The sequence below is a fragment of the Kogia breviceps genome, chromosome 20, assembly GCF_026419965.1.
Source record: "Kogia breviceps isolate mKogBre1 chromosome 20, mKogBre1 haplotype 1, whole genome shotgun sequence".
Lineage (NCBI taxonomy): Eukaryota > Metazoa > Chordata > Mammalia > Artiodactyla > Physeteridae > Kogia > Kogia breviceps.
The window spans coordinates 33,992,865-34,011,137 of NC_081329.1; positions in this window are offsets into that span (position 1 = coordinate 33,992,865).

Here is an 18,273-nt window from a genome sequence, read left to right on the forward strand (position 1 = left end):
AGGGCTTGAAAATTTCCCGCTGATTTGTGACCAGTTCCAAAAGTGGGTAGTTGAGCAGGGGATCTCAGCGAGGCTATAATTCATGGGCCTGCAGGATGGTCAAAGACACCTAATGTGGACAAATGACTTGGGTTGAGCCAGAGAAAAGAACTTGAGAGCAAGGCAGAATTGCAAAAATGGGATTTCAAGAGGGAGAGGCGTCTCGCCTGGTAGGAACCTAGGATGTGGCAGTACTTCTTCAAACATGCCTTTGTCGAAAAAGGGTGTATGCCTTTATCCTGAATATCTTTAGGATAAAGGCATACACCGATTTTGGGGAACCAGGCAGGGGCTCGGTGCAAATCAACACTACATAATGCTATCACTTCCCATCAAAACAAAGGGTCATGTACGAAAAGTGTAAAGAGCAGAAATGCAGGGTAACGTGGAGGTAAATCGTACCCACATTTTGTGGATTGTGGGATGACCAATTGCAATCGGCACCCTGGCGAATTCTATGGTGTATTCGAAGATAAAGTAAGAAACAATGCTACAGCACATAGGACACTTCCACTCAAGGACGTATATTTTCAAGGAAACCAAAGAACCTTAGGTCACAGGCAACCCAACGTTTATTGCTGCTCTCTTTACAAAAGCCTCGACTAGGATACAATCTAAACTTCCTTGGACGGAATACATGGATGAAGAATATGTGATTCTTATCTACAATGATATATTACAGAGCCAGGAAATCAATGAAATAACGTCACTTGGCGCCACCGGAATGTTCTTAGTTACAATCATTCTCAGTGAATTTAGTCACATAGAAAAAAGTGGTTTATCAAAGATATGAGGTACAGGTGGAATATAAAATTGCGTCCCTTGAACGAAATGGCAGACGACAGAGAGAATTACACATTTAGCAAACACACTTATGCCTGTAGGAGCGCAAAGGTCACATGAGGTGAGGAAAAACCAGGTGTTTTCAATGAGCACAGATACCATTCCATATAGACCAAGGAGGGAATCAAGACAACTTACTCTAAACTTCAAAGGACTGAACTCAGCCCACTTTACACACCAGAAAAGATTATTGACAACTGGTCAGAATTTGAAAAACAATTTATCTATGTCTCTCTGGAAGAGAATCTAGTGGATGCACAGCAGCAAGCAACACAGCACGGAAAATCGGCTACACCCGGTGAGAAAAATAAACTGCAAAATAAAGGCAGTGAGTGACAGATAAATTCTTCGAGACTTCGTTCAGGGGCTGTGATTGGAGTTGTTTTCAGCATATATTAACACACAGAAAGATGGGACCTAAGGGAGGACAATCGTGGGTCTGAGTGTCTTCGTGAGCATGAGTCAGCAAATGCAGCCCTTGTAGAATAACACTGCATTGCCCAGATTCCATTGACCCGAAATCTCCAAATGTAGACGACCCTTCTACAGCGAACACATGCATGGGTCAGCCACAGGATGCTACCCCATTGGAACGGGAAAAAACATGAAAAGGCACCTCATCTTCTCATATCCTGGTGCTTGGGTTCAAGCTTCCAGCCACATTCCTGAAAATATCCCCACTTGGGGAAGTCAGCACTTTCAAAACCTTCTTTCTTATAGCTTGGAATTGGTTCCATGGATGAACTACAATGGGGAAGAATAAGACACGATGCCTATATATTTGGACAGGCATATGGTGCTCTAATTTCAACTGCTGAACAAGAATTGACCCAAGTCTAAGCTTGCTCTCAGAAGGAGAATAGGGCTTGAAAATTTCCCGCTGATTTGTGACCAGTTCCAAAAGTGGGAAGTTGAGCAGGGGATCTCAGCGAGCCTATAATTCATGGGCCTGCAGGATGGTCAAAGACACCTAATGTGGACAAATGACTTGGGTTGAGCCAGAGAAAAGAACTTGAGAGCAATGCAGAATTGCAAAAATGGGATTTCAAGAGGGAGACGCGTCTCGCCTGGTAAGAACCTAGAATGTGGCAGTACTTCTTCAACCATGCCTTTGTCGAAAAACGGTGTATGCCTTTATCCTGAATATATTCCGAATAAAGGCATACACCGTTTTTGGGCAACCAGGCAGGGGCTCGGTGCAAATCAACACTACATAGTGCTATCACTTCCCATCTAAACAAAGGGTCATCTACGAAAAGTGTAAAGACTAGAAATTCAGGGTAGCATGGAGGTAAATCGTACCCACATTTTGTGGATTCCAGGATGAACAATGGCAATCGGCACCCTGGCGAAGTCTATGGTGTATTCAAAAATAATGTAAGAAACAAAGCTACAGCACATAGGACACTTCCACTCAAGGACGTATATTTTCAAGAAAACCAAAGAACCTCAGGTCACAGGCAACCCAACGTTTACTGCTGCTCTATTTACAAAAGCCTCGACTAGGATACAATCTAAATTTCCTTGGACGGAAAACATGGATGGAGAATATGTGATTCTTATCTACAATGATATATTACTGAGCCAGGAAATCAATGAAATAACGTCACTTGCCGCCAAAGGAGTGTTCGTAGTTACAATCATTCTCAGTAAATTTAGTCACATAGAAAAAAGTGGTTTATCAAAGATATGAGGTACAGGTGGAATACAAAATTGCGTCCCATGAATGAAATGGCAGACGAGAGAAAGCATCACACATTTAGCAAACACACTTATGCCTGTAGGAGCGCGAAGGTCACTTGAGGTGAGGAAAAACCAGGTGTTTTCAATGAGCACAGATACCATTCCATATAGACCAAAGAGGGCATCAAGACAACTTACTCTAAACCTCAAAGGACTGAACTCAGCCCGCTTTACACACCAGAAAAGATTATTTACAACTGGTTATAATTTGAAAAACACTTTATCGATGTCTCTCTGGAAGTGAATCAAGAGGATGCACAGCAGCAAGCAACACAGCACTGAAAATCGGCTACACCCCGTGAGAAAAATAAACTGCAAAATAAAGGCAGTGAGTGAGATATAAATTCTTCGAGACTTCGTTCAGGGTCTGTCATTGAAGTTGTTTTGAGCATATATTAACACACAGAAGGATCGGACCTAAGGGAGGACACTCGTGGGTCTGAGTGTCTTCGTGAGCATGAGTCAGCAAATGCAGCCCTTGTCGAATAACACTGCCTATTCCTGATTCCATGGACCCGAAATCTCCAAATGCAGACGACCCTTCCTACAGCGAACACATGCATGGGACAGCCACAGCATGCTACCCCATTGGAACGGCAAAAAAACATGAAAAGCCACCTCATCTTCTCATATCCTGGTGCTCGGGTTCAAGCTTTCAACCACTTTTCTGAAAATATACCCAATTGGGGAAGTCAGCACTTTCAAAACACTCTTACTTATAACTTGGAATTGGTTCCATGGATGAACTACAATGGGGAAGAATAAGAGACGATGGCTATATATTTGGACAGGCACATGGCGCTCTAATTTCCAATGCTGAACAAGAATTGACCCAAGTCTAAGCTTGCTCTCGGAAGGAGAATTGGGCTTGAAAATGTCCTGCTGCTTTGGGACCAGTTCCGAAAGTGGGAAGTTGAGCCGGGGATCTCAGGGAGCCTATAATTCATGGCCCTGCAGGATGGTAAAAGGCACGTAATGTGGAAAAATGACTTGGGTTGAACCAGAGAAAAGAACTTGAGAGCAAGGCAGAATTGCAAAACTGGGATTTCAAGAGGGAGAAGCGTCTCGCCTGGTAAGAACCTAGGATGTGGCAGTACTTCTTCAAACATGCCTTTGTCGAAAAAGGGTTTATGCCTTTATCCTGAATATATTCCGAATAAAGGCATACACCGTTTTGGGGCAACCAGGCAGGGGCTCGGTGCAAATCAACACTACATAGTGCTATCACTTCCCATCTAAACAAAGGGTCATCTACGAAAAGTGTAAAGACTAGAAATTCAGGGTAGCATGGAGGTAAATCGTACCCACATTTTGTGGATTCCAGGATGAACAATGGCAATCGGCACCCTGGCGAAGTCTATGGTGTATTTAAAAATAATGTAAGAAACAAAGCTACAGCACATAGGACACTTCCACTCAAGGACGTATATTTTCAAGAAAACCAAAGAACCTCAGGTCACAGGCAACCCAACGTTTACTGCTGCTCTCTTTACAAAAGCCTCGACTAGGATACAATCTAAACTTCCTTGGACGGAATACATGGATGAAGAATATGTGATTCTTATCTACAATGATATATTACAGAGCCAGGAAATCAATGAAATAACGTCACTTGGCGCCACCGGAATGTTCTTAGTTACAATCATTCTCAGTGAATTTAGTCACATAGAAAAAAGTGGTTTATCAAAGATATGAGGTACAGGTGGAATATAAAATTGCGTCCCTTGAACGAAATGGCAGACGACAGAGAGAATTACACATTTAGCAAACACACTTATGCCTGTAGGAGCACAAAGGTCACATGAGGTGAGGAAAAACCAGGTGTTTTCAATGAGCACAGATACCATTCCATATAGACCAAGGAGGGAATCAAGACAACTTACTCTAAACCTCAAAGGACTGAACTCAGCCCACTTTACACACCAGAAAAGATTATTGACAACTGGTCAGAATTTAAAAAACAATTCATCTATGTCTCTCTGGAAGAGAATCTAGTGGATGCACAGCAGCAAGCAACACAGCACGGAAAATCGGCTACACCCGGTGAGAAAAATAAACTGCAAAATAAAGGCAGTGAGTGAGAGATAAATTCTTCGAGACTTCGTTCAGGGGCTGTGATTGGAGTTGTTTTCAGCATATATTAACACACAGAAAGATGGGACCTAAGGGAGGACAATCGTGGGTCTGAGTGTCTTCGTGAGCATGAGTCAGCAAATGCAGCCCTTGTAGAATAACACTGCATTGCCCAGATTCCATTGACCCGAAATCTCCAAATGTAGACGACCCTTCTACAGCGAACACAGGCATGGGTCAGCCACAGGATGCTACCCCATTGGAACGGGAAAAAACATGAAAAGGCACCTCATCTTCTCATATCCTGGTGCTTGGGTTCAAGCTTCCAGCCACATTCCTGAAAATATCCCCACTTGGGGAAGTCAGCACTTTCAAAACCTTCTTTCTTATAGCTTGGAATTGGTTCCATGGATGAACTACAATGGGGAAGAATAAGACACGATGCCTATATATTTGGACAGGCATATGGTGCTCTAATTTCAACTGCTGAACAAGAATTGACCCAAGTCTAAGCTTGCTCTCAGAAGGAGAATAGGGCTTGAAAATTTCCCGCTGATTTGTGACCAGTTCCAAAAGTGGGAAGTTGAGCAGGGGATCTCAGCGAGCCTATAATTCATGGGCCTGCAGGATGGTCAAAGACACCTAATGTGGACAAATGACTTGGGTTGAGCCAGAGAAAAGAACTTGAGAGCAAGGCAGAATTGCAAAAATGGGATTTCAAGAGGGAGACGCGTCTCGCCTGGTAAGAACCTAGAATGTGGCAGTACTTCTTCAACCATGCCTTTGTCGAAAAACGGTGTATGCCTTTATCCTGAATATATTCCGAATAAAGGCATACACCGTTTTTGGGCAACCAGGCAGGGGCTCGGTGCAAATCAACACTACATAGTGCTATCACTTCCCATCTAAACAAAGGGTCATCTACGAAAAGTGTAAAGACTAGAAATTCAGGGTAGCATGGAGGTAAATCGTACCCACATTTTGTGGATTCCAGGATGAACAATGGCAATCGGCACCCTGGCGAAGTCTATGGTGTATTCAAAAATAATGTAAGAAACAAAGCTACAGCACATAGGACACTTCCACTCAAGGACGTATATTTTCAAGAAAACCAAAGAACCTCAGGTCACAGGCAACCCAACGTTTACTGCTGCTCTATTTACAAAAGCCTCGACTAGGATACAATCTAAATTTCCTTGGACGGAAAACATGGATGGAGAATATGTGATTCTTATCTACAATGATATATTACTGAGCCAGGAAATCAATGAAATAACGTCACTTGCCGCCAAAGGAGTGTTCGTAGTTACAATCATTCTCAGTAAATTTAGTCACATAGAAAAAAGTGGTTTATCAAAGATATGAGGTACAGGTGGAATACAAAATTGCGTCCCATGAATGAAATGGCAGACGAGAGAAAGCATCACACATTTAGCAAACACACTTATGCCTGTAGGAGCGCGAAGGTCACTTGAGGTGAGGAAAAACCAGGTGTTTTCAATGAGCACAGATACCATTCCATATAGACCAAAGAGGGCATCAAGACAACTTACTCTAAACCTCAAAGGACTGAACTCAGCCCGCTTTACACACCAGAATAGATTATTTACAACTGGTTATAATTTGAAAAACACTTTATCGATGTCTCTCTGGAAGTGAATCAAGAGGATGCACAGCAGCAAGCAACACAGCACTGAAAATCGGCTACACCCCGTGAGAAAAATAAACTGCAAAATAAAGGCAGTGAGTGAGATATAAATTCTTCGAGACTTCGTTCAGGGTCTGTCATTGAAGTTGTTTTGAGCATATATTAACACACAGAAGGATCGGACCTAAGGGAGGACACTCGTGGGTCTGAGTGTCTTCGTGAGCATGAGTCAGCAAATGCAGCCCTTGTCGAATAACACTGCCTATTCCTGATTCCATGGACCCGAAATCTCCAAATGCAGACGACCCTTCCTACAGCGAACACATGCATGGGACAGCCACAGCATGCTACCCCATTGGAACGGCAAAAAAACATGAAAAGCCACCTCATCTTCTCATATCCTGGTGCTCGGGTTCAAGCTTTCAACCACTTTTCTGAAAATATACCCAATTGGGGAAGTCAGCACTTTCAAAACACTCTTACTTATAACTTGGAATTGGTTCCATGGATGAACTACAATGGGGAAGAATAAGAGACGATGGCTATATATTTGGACAGGCACATGGCGCTCTAATTTCCAATGCTGAACAAGAATTGACCCAAGTCTAAGCTTGCTCTCGGAAGGAGAATTGGGCTTGAAAATGTCCTGCTGCTTTGGGACCAGTTCCGAAAGTGGGAAGTTGAGCCGGGGATCTCAGGGAGCCTATAATTCATGGCCCTGCAGGATGGTAAAAGGCACGTAATGTGGAAAAATGACTTGGGTTGAACCAGAGAAAAGAACTTGAGAGCAAGGCAGAATTGCAAAACTGGGATTTCAAGAGGGAGAAGCGTCTCGCCTGGTAAGAACCTAGGATGTGGCAGTACTTCTTCAAACATGCCTTTGTCGAAAAAGGGTTTATGCCTTTATCCTGAATATCTTTAGGATAAAGGCATACACCGATTTTGGGGAACCAGGCAGGGGCTCGGTGCAAATCAACACTACATAATGCTATCACTTCCCATCAAAACAAAGGGTCATGTACGAAAAGTGTAAAGAGCAGAAATGCAGGGTAACGTGGAGGTAAATCGTACCCACATTTTGTGGATTGTGGGATGACCAATTGCAATCGGCACCCTGGCGAATTCTATGGTGTATTCGAAGATAAAGTAAGAAACAATGCTACAGCACATAGGACACTTCCACTCAAGGACGTATATTTTCAAGGAAACCAAAGAACCTTAGGTCACAGGCAACCCAACGTTTACTGCTGCTCTCTTTACAAAAGCCTCGACTAGGATACAATCTAAACTTCCTTGGACGGAATACATGGATGAAGAATATGTGATTCTTATCTACAATGATATATTACAGAGCCAGGAAATCAATGAAATAACGTCACTTGGCGCCACCGGAATGTTCTTAGTTACAATCATTCTCAGTGAATTTAGTCACATAGAAAAAAGTGGTTTATCAAAGATATGAGGTACAGGTGGAATATAAAATTGCGTCCCTTGAACGAAATGGCAGACGACAGAGAGAATTACACATTTAGCAAACACACTTATGCCTGTAGGAGCGCAAAGGTCACATGAGGTGAGGAAAAACCAGGTGTTTTCAATGAGCACAGATACCATTCCATATAGACCAAGGAGGGAATCAAGACAACTTACTCTAAACTTCAAAGGACTGAACTCAGCCCACTTTACACACCAGAAAAGATTATTGACAACTGGTCAGAATTTGAAAAACAATTTATCTATGTCTCTCTGGAAGAGAATCTAGTGGATGCACAGCAGCAAGCAACACAGCACGGAAAATCGGCTACACCCGGTGAGAAAAATAAACTGCAAAATAAAGGCAGTGAGTGACAGATAAATTCTTCGAGACTTCGTTCAGGGGCTGTGATTGGAGTTGTTTTCAGCATATATTAACACACAGAAAGATGGGACCTAAGGGAGGACAATCGTGGGTCTGAGTGTCTTCGTGAGCATGAGTCAGCAAATGCAGCCCTTGTAGAATAACACTGCATTGCCCAGATTCCATTGACCCGAAATCTCCAAATGTAGACGACCCTTCTACAGCGAACACATGCATGGGTCAGCCACAGGATGCTACCCCATTGGAATGGGAAAAAACATGAAAAGGCACCTCATCTTCTCATATCCTGGTGCTTGGGTTCAAGCTTCCAGCCACATTCCTGAAAATATCCCCACTTGGGGAAGTCAGCACTTTCAAAACCTTCTTTCTTATAGCTTGGAATTGGTTCCATGGATGAACTACAATGGGGAAGAATAAGACACGATGCCTATATATTTGGACAGGCATATGGTGCTCTAATTTCAACTGCTGAACAAGAATTGACCCAAGTCTAAGCTTGCTCTCAGAAGGAGAATAGGGCTTGAAAATTTCCCGCTGATTTGTGACCAGTTCCAAAAGTGGGAAGTTGAGCAGGGGATCTCAGCGAGCCTATAATTCATGGGCCTGCAGGATGGTCAAAGACACCTAATGTGGACAAATGACTTGGGTTGAGCCAGAGAAAAGAACTTGAGAGCAAGGCAGAATTGCAAAAATGGGATTTCAAGAGGGAGACGCGTCTCGCCTGGTAAGAACCTAGAATGTGGCAGTACTTCTTCAACCATGCCTTTGTCGAAAAACGGTGTATGCCTTTATCCTGAATATATTCCGAATAAAGGCATACACCGTTTTTGGGCAACCAGGCAGGGGCTCGGTGCAAATCAACACTACATAGTGCTATCACTTCCCATCTAAACAAAGGGTCATCTACGAAAAGTGTAAAGACTAGAAATTCAGGGTAGCATGGAGGTAAATCGTACCCACATTTTGTGGATTCCAGGATGAACAATGGCAATCGGCACCCTGGCGAAGTCTATGGTGTATTCAAAAATAATGTAAGAAACAAAGCTACAGCACATAGGACATTTCCACTCAAGGACGTATATTTTCAAGAAAACCAAAGAACCTCAGGTCACAGGCAACCCAACGTTTACTGCTGCTCTATTTACAAAAGCCTCGACTAGGATACAATCTAAATTTCCTTGGACGGAAAACATGGATGGAGAATATGTGATTCTTATCTACAATGATATATTACTGAGCCAGGAAATCAATGAAATAACGTCACTTGCCGCCAAAGGAGTGTTCGTAGTTACAATCATTCTCAGTAAATTTAGTCACATAGAAAAAAGTGGTTTATCAAAGATATGAGGTACAGGTGGAATACAAAATTGCGTCCCATGAATGAAATGGCAGACGAGAGAAAGCATCACACATTTAGCAAACACACTTATGCCTGTAGGAGCGCGAAGGTCACTTGAGGTGAGGAAAAACCAGGTGTTTTCAATGAGCACAGATACCATTCCATATAGACCAAAGAGGGCATCAAGACAACTTACTCTAAACCTCAAAGGACTGAACTCAGCCCGCTTTACACACCAGAAAAGATTATTTACAACTGGTTATAATTTGAAAAACACTTTATCGATGTCTCTCTGGAAGTGAATCAAGAGGATGCACAGCAGCAAGCAACACAGCACTGAAAATCGGCTACACCCCGTGAGAAAAATAAACTGCAAAATAAAGGCAGTGAGTGAGATATAAATTCTTCGAGACTTCGTTCAGGGTCTGTCATTGAAGTTGTTTTGAGCATATATTAACACACAGAAGGATCGGACCTAAGGGAGGACACTCGTGGGTCTGAGTGTCTTCGTGAGCATGAGTCAGCAAATGCAGCCCTTGTCGAATAACACTGCCTATTCCTGATTCCATGGACCCGAAATCTCCAAATGCAGACGACCCTTCCTACAGCGAACACATGCATGGGACAGCCACAGCATGCTACCCCATTGGAACGGCAAAAAAACATGAAAAGCCACCTCATCTTCTCATATCCTGGTGCTCGGGTTCAAGCTTTCAACCACTTTTCTGAAAATATACCCAATTGGGGAAGTCAGCACTTTCAAAACACTCTTACTTATAACTTGGAATTGGTTCCATGGATGAACTACAATGGGGAAGAATAAGAGACGATGGCTATATATTTGGACAGGCACATGGCGCTCTAATTTCCAATGCTGAACAAGAATTGACCCAAGTCTAAGCTTGCTCTCGGAAGGAGAATTGGGCTTGAAAATGTCCTGCTGCTTTGGGACCAGTTCCGAAAGTGGGAAGTTGAGCCGGGGATCTCAGGGAGCCTATAATTCATGGCCCTGCAGGATGGTAAAAGGCACGTAATGTGGAAAAATGACTTGGGTTGAACCAGAGAAAAGAACTTGAGAGCAAGGCAGAATTGCAAAACTGGGATTTCAAGAGGGAGAAGCGTCTCGCCTGGTAAGAACCTAGGATGTGGCAGTACTTCTTCAAACATGCCTTTGTCGAAAAAGGGTTTATGCCTTTATCCTGAATATATTCCGAATAAAGGCATACACCGTTTTGGGGCAACCAGGCAGGGGCTCGGTGCAAATCAACACTACATAGTGCTATCACTTCCCATCTAAACAAAGGGTCATCTACGAAAAGTGTAAAGACTAGAAATTCAGGGTAGCATGGAGGTAAATCGTACCCACATTTTGTGGATTCCAGGATGAACAATGGCAATCGGCACCCTGGCGAAGTCTATGGTGTATTTAAAAATAATGTAAGAAACAAAGCTACAGCACATAGGACACTTCCACTCAAGGACGTATATTTTCAAGAAAACCAAAGAACCTCAGGTCACAGGCAACCCAACGTTTACTGCTGCTCTCTTTACAAAAGCCTCGACTAGGATACAATCTAAACTTCCTTGGACGGAATACATGGATGAAGAATATGTGATTCTTATCTACAATGATATATTACAGAGCCAGGAAATCAATGAAATAACGTCACTTGGCGCCACCGGAATGTTCTTAGTTACAATCATTCTCAGTGAATTTAGTCACATAGAAAAAAGTGGTTTATCAAAGATATGAGGTACAGGTGGAATATAAAATTGCGTCCCTTGAACGAAATGGCAGACGACAGAGAGAATTACACATTTAGCAAACACACTTATGCCTGTGGGAGCGCAAAGGTCACATGAGGTGAGGAAAAACCAGGTGTTTTCAATGAGCACAGATACCATTCCATATAGACCAAGGAGGGAATCAAGACAACTTACTCTAAACCTCAAAGGACTGAACTCAGCCCACTTTACACACCAGAAAAGATTATTGACAACTGGTCAGAATTTAAAAAACAATTCATCTATGTCTCTCTGGAAGAGAATCTAGTGGATGCACAGCAGCAAGCAACACAGCACGGAAAATCGGCTACACCCGGTGAGAAAAATAAACTGCAAAATAAAGGCAGTGAGTGAGAGATAAATTCTTCGAGACTTCGTTCAGGGGCTGTGATTGGAGTTGTTTTCAGCATATATTAACACACAGAAAGATGGGACCTAAGGGAGGACAATCGTGGGTCTGAGTGTCTTCGTGAGCATGAGTCAGCAAATGCAGCCCTTGTAGAATAACACTGCATTGCCCAGATTCCATTGACCCGAAATCTCCAAATGTAGACGACCCTTCTACAGCGAACACAGGCATGGGTCAGCCACAGGATGCTACCCCATTGGAACGGGAAAAAACATGAAAAGGCACCTCATCTTCTCATATCCTGGTGCTTGGGTTCAAGCTTCCAGCCACATTCCTGAAAATATCCCCACTTGGGGAAGTCAGCACTTTCAAAACCTTCTTTCTTATAGCTTGGAATTGGTTCCATGGATGAACTACAATGGGGAAGAATAAGACACGATGCCTATATATTTGGACAGGCATATGGTGCTCTAATTTCAACTGCTGAACAAGAATTGACCCAAGTCTAAGCTTGCTCTCAGAAGGAGAATAGGGCTTGAAAATTTCCCGCTGATTTGTGACCAGTTCCAAAAGTGGGAAGTTGAGCAGGGGATCTCAGCGAGCCTATAATTCATGGGCCTGCAGGATGGTCAAAGACACCTAATGTGGACAAATGACTTGGGTTGAGCCAGAGAAAAGAACTTGAGAGCAAGGCAGAATTGCAAAAATGGGATTTCAAGAGGGAGACGCGTCTCGCCTGGTAAGAACCTAGAATGTGGCAGTACTTCTTCAACCATGCCTTTGTCGAAAAACGGTGTATGCCTTTATCCTGAATATATTCCGAATAAAGGCATACACCGTTTTTGGGCAACCAGGCAGGGGCTCGGTGCAAATCAACACTACATAGTGCTATCACTTCCCATCTAAACAAAGGGTCATCTACGAAAAGTGTAAAGACTAGAAATTCAGGGTAGCATGGAGGTAAATCGTACCCACATTTTGTGGATTCCAGGATGAACAATGGCAATCGGCACCCTGGCGAAGTCTATGGTGTATTCAAAAATAATGTAAGAAACAAAGCTACAGCACATAGGACACTTCCACTCAAGGACGTATATTTTCAAGAAAACCAAAGAACCTCAGGTCACAGGCAACCCAACGTTTACTGCTGCTCTATTTACAAAAGCCTCGACTAGGATACAATCTAAATTTCCTTGGACGGAAAACATGGATGGAGAATATGTGATTCTTATCTACAATGATATATTACTGAGCCAGGAAATCAATGAAATAACGTCACTTGCCGCCAAAGGAGTGTTCGTAGTTACAATCATTCTCAGTAAATTTAGTCACATAGAAAAAAGTGGTTTATCAAAGATATGAGGTACAGGTGGAATACAAAATTGCGTCCCATGAATGAAATGGCAGACGAGAGAAAGCATCACACATTTAGCAAACACACTTATGCCTGTAGGAGCGCGAAGGTCACTTGAGGTGAGGAAAAACCAGGTGTTTTCAATGAGCACAGATACCATTCCATATAGACCAAAGAGGGCATCAAGACAACTTACTCTAAACCTCAAAGGACTGAACTCAGCCCGCTTTACACACCAGAATAGATTATTTACAACTGGTTATAATTTGAAAAACACTTTATCGATGTCTCTCTGGAAGTGAATCAAGAGGATGCACAGCAGCAAGCAACACAGCACTGAAAATCGGCTACACCCCGTGAGAAAAATAAACTGCAAAATAAAGGCAGTGAGTGAGATATAAATTCTTCGAGACTTCGTTCAGGGTCTGTCATTGAAGTTGTTTTGAGCATATATTAACACACAGAAGGATCGGACCTAAGGGAGGACACTCGTGGGTCTGAGTGTCTTCGTGAGCATGAGTCAGCAAATGCAGCCCTTGTCGAATAACACTGCCTATTCCTGATTCCATGGACCCGAAATCTCCAAATGCAGACGACCCTTCCTACAGCGAACACATGCATGGGACAGCCACAGCATGCTACCCCATTGGAACGGCAAAAAAACATGAAAAGCCACCTCATCTTCTCATATCCTGGTGCTCGGGTTCAAGCTTTCAACCACTTTTCTGAAAATATACCCAATTGGGGAAGTCAGCACTTTCAAAACACTCTTACTTATAACTTGGAATTGGTTCCATGGATGAACTACAATGGGGAAGAATAAGAGACGATGGCTATATATTTGGACAGGCACATGGCGCTCTAATTTCCAATGCTGAACAAGAATTGACCCAAGTCTAAGCTTGCTCTCGGAAGGAGAATTGGGCTTGAAAATGTCCTGCTGCTTTGGGACCAGTTCCGAAAGTGGGAAGTTGAGCCGGGGATCTCAGGGAGCCTATAATTCATGGCCCTGCAGGATGGTAAAAGGCACGTAATGTGGAAAAATGACTTGGGTTGAACCAGAGAAAAGAACTTGAGAGCAAGGCAGAATTGCAAAACTGGGATTTCAAGAGGGAGAAGCGTCTCACCTGGTAAGAACCTAGGATGTGGCAGTACTTCTTCAAACATGCCTTTGTCGAAAAAGGGTTTATGCCTTTATCCTGAATATATTCCGAATAAAGGCATACACCGTTTTGGGGCAACCAGGCAGGGGCTCGGTGCAAATCAACACTACATAGTGCTATCACTTCCCATCTAAACAAAGGGTCATCTACGAAAAGTGTAAAGACTAGAAATTCAGGGTAGCATGGAGGTAAATCGTACCCACATTTTGTGGATTCCAGGATGAACAATGGCAATCGGCACCCTGGCGAAGTCTATGGTGTATTTAAAAATAATGTAAGAAACAAAGCTACAGCACATAGGACACTTCCACTCAAGGACGTATATTTTCAAGAAAACCAAAGAACCTCAGGTCACAGGCAACCCAACGTTTACTGCTGCTCTCTTTACAAAAGCCTCGACTAGGATACAATCTAAACTTCCTTGGACGGAATACATGGATGAAGAATATGTGATTCTTATCTACAATGATATATTACAGAGCCAGGAAATCAATGAAATAACGTCACTTGGCGCCACCGGAATGTTCTTAGTTACAATCATTCTCAGTGAATTTAGTCACATAGAAAAAAGTGGTTTATCAAAGATATGAGGTACAGGTGGAATATAAAATTGCGTCCCTTGAACGAAATGGCAGACGACTGAGAGAATTACACATTTAGCAAACACACTTATGCCTGTAGGAGCGCAAAGGTCACATGAGGTGAGGAAAAACCAGGTGTTTTCAATGAGCACAGATACCATTCCATATAGACCAAGGAGGGAATCAAGACAACTTACTCTAAACTTCAAAGGACTGAACTCAGCCCACTTTACACACCAGAAAAGATTATTGACAACTGGTCAGAATTTGAAAAACAATTTATCTATGTCTCTCTGGAAGAGAATCTAGTGGATGCACAGCAGCAAGCAACACAGCACGGAAAATCGGCTACACCCGGTGAGAAAAATAAACTGCAAAATAAAGGCAGTGAGTGACAGATAAATTTTTCGAGACTTCGTTCAGGGGCTGTGATTGGAGTTGTTTTCAGCATATATTCACACACAGAAAGATGGGACCTAAGGGAGGACAATCGTGGGTCTGAGTGTCTTCGTGAGCATTAGTCAGCAAATGCAGCCCTTGTAGAATAACACTGCCTTGCCCTGATTCCATTGACCCGAAATCTCCAAATGTAGACGACCCTTCTACAGCAAACACATGCATGGGTCAGCCACAGGATGCTACCCCATTGGAACGGGAAAAAACATGAAAAGGCACCTCATCTTCTCATATCCTGGTGCTCGGGTTCAAGCTTCCAGCCACTTTCCTGAAAATATCCCCACTTGGGTAAGTCAGCACTTTCAAAACCTTCTTTCTTATAGCTTGGAATTGGTTCCATGGATGAACTACAATGGGGAAGAATAAGACACGATGCCTATATATTTGGACAGGCATATGGTGCTCTAATTTCAACTGCTGAACAAGAATTGACCCAAGTCTAAGCTTGCTCTCAGAAGGAGAATAGGGCTTGAAAATTTCCCGCTGATTTGTGACCAGTTCCAAAAGTGGGTAGTTGAGCAGGGGATCTCAGCGAGGCTATAATTCATGGGCCTGCAGGATGGTCAAAGACACCTAATGTGGACAAATGACTTGGGTTGAGCCAGAGAAAAGAACTTGAGAGCAAGGCAGAATTGCAAAAATGGGATTTCAAGAGGGAGAGGCGTCTCGCCTGGTAGGAACCTAGGATGTGGCAGTACTTCTTCAAACATGCCTTTGTCGAAAAAGGGTGTATGCCTTTATCCTGAATATCTTTAGGATAAAGGCATACACCGATTTTGGGGAACCAGGCAGGGGCTCGGTGCAAATCAACACTACATAATGCTATCACTTCCCATCAAAACAAAGGGTCATGTACGAAAAGTGTAAAGAGCAGAAATGCAGGGTAACGTGGAGGTAAATCGTACCCACATTTTGTGGATTGTGGGATGACCAATTGCAATCGGCACCCTGGCGAATTCTATGGTGTATTCGAAGATAAAGTAAGAAACAATGCTACAGCACATAGGACACTTCCACTCAAGGAGGTATATTTTCAAGGAAACCAAAGAACCTTAGGTCACAGGCAACCCAACGTTTACTGCTGCTCTCTTTACAAAAGCCTCGACTAGGATACAATCTAAACTTCCTTGGACGGAATACATGGATGAAGAATATGTGATTCTTATCTACAATGATATATTACAGAGCCAGGAAATCAATGAAATAACGTCACTTGGCGCCACCGGAATGTTCTTAGTTACAATCATTCTCAGTGAATTTAGTCACATAGAAAAAAGTGGTTTATCAAAGATATGAGGTACAGGTGGAATATAAAATTGCGTCCCTTGAACGAAATGGCAGACGACAGAGAGAATTACACATTTAGCAAACACACTTATGCCTGTAGGAGCGCAAAGGTCACATGAGGTGAGGAAAAACCAGGTGTTTTCAATGAGCACAGATACCATTCCATATAGACCAAGGAGGGAATCAAGACAACTTACTCTAAACTTCAAAGGACTGAACTCAGCCCACTTTACACACCAGAAAAGATTATTGACAACTGGTCAGAATTTGAAAAACAATTTATCTATGTCTCTCTGGAAGAGAATCTAGTGGATGCACAGCAGCAAGCAACACAGCACGGAAAATCGGCTACACCCGGTGAGAAAAATAAACTGCAAAATAAAGGCAGTGAGTGACAGATAAATTTTTCGAGACTTCGTTCAGGGGCTGTGATTGGAGTTGTTTTCAGCATATATTCACACACAGAAAGATGGGACCTAAGGGAGGACAATCGTGGGTCTGAGTGTCTTCGTGAGCATGAGTCAGCAAATGCAGCCCTTGTAGAATAACACTGCCTTGCCCTGATTCCATTGACCCGAAATCTCCAAATGTAGACGACCCTTCTACAGCAAACACATGCATGGGTCAGCCACAGGATGCTACCCCATTGGAACGGGAAAAAACATGAAAAGGCACCTCATCTTCTCATATCCTGGTGCTCGGATTCAAGCTTCCAGCCACTTTCCTGAAAATATCCCCACTTGGGTAAGTCAGCACTTTCAAAACCTTCTTTCTTATAGCTTGGAATTGGTTCCATGGATGAACTACAATGGGGAAGAATAAGACACGATGCCTATATATTTGGACAGGCATATGGTGCTCTAATTTCAACTGCTGAACAAGAATTGACCCAAGTCTAAGCTTGCTCTCAGAAGGAGAATAGGGCTTGAAAATTTCCCGCTGATTTGTGACCAGTTCAAAAAGTGGGAAGTTGAGCAGGGGATCTCAGCGAGGCTATAATTCATGGGCCTGCAGGATGGTCAAAGACGCCTAATGTGGACAAATGACTTGGGTTGAGCCAGAGAAAAGAACTTGAGAGCAAGGCAGAATTGCAAAAATGGGATTTCAAGAGGGAGAGGCGTCTCGCCTGGTAAGAACCTAGGATGTGGCAGTACTTCTTCAAACATGCCTTTGTCGAAAAAGGGTGTATGCCTTTATCCTGAATATCTTTAGGATAAAGGCATACACCGATTTTGGGGAACCAGGCAGGGGCTCGGTGCAAATCAACACTACATAATGCTATCACTTCCCATCAAAACAAAGGGTCATGTACGAAAAGTGTAAAGAGCAGAAATGCAGGGTAACGTGGAGGTAAATCGTACCCACATTTTGTGGATTGTGGGATGACCAATTGCAATCGGCACCCTGGCGAATTCTATGGTGTATTCGAAGATAAAGTAAGAAACAATGCTACAGCACATAGGACACTTCCACTCAAGGACGTATATTTTCAAGGAAACCAAAGAACCTTAGGTCACAGGCAACCCAACGTTTACTGCTGCTCTCTTTACAAAAGCCTCGACTAGGATACAATCTAAACTTCCTTGGACGGAATACATGGATGAAGAATATGTGATTCTTATCTACAATGATATATTACAGAGGCAGGAAATCAATGAAATAACGTCACTTGGCGCCACCGGAATATTCTTAGTTACAATCATTCTCAGTGAATTTAGTCACATAGAAAAAAGTGGTTTATCAAAGATATGAGGT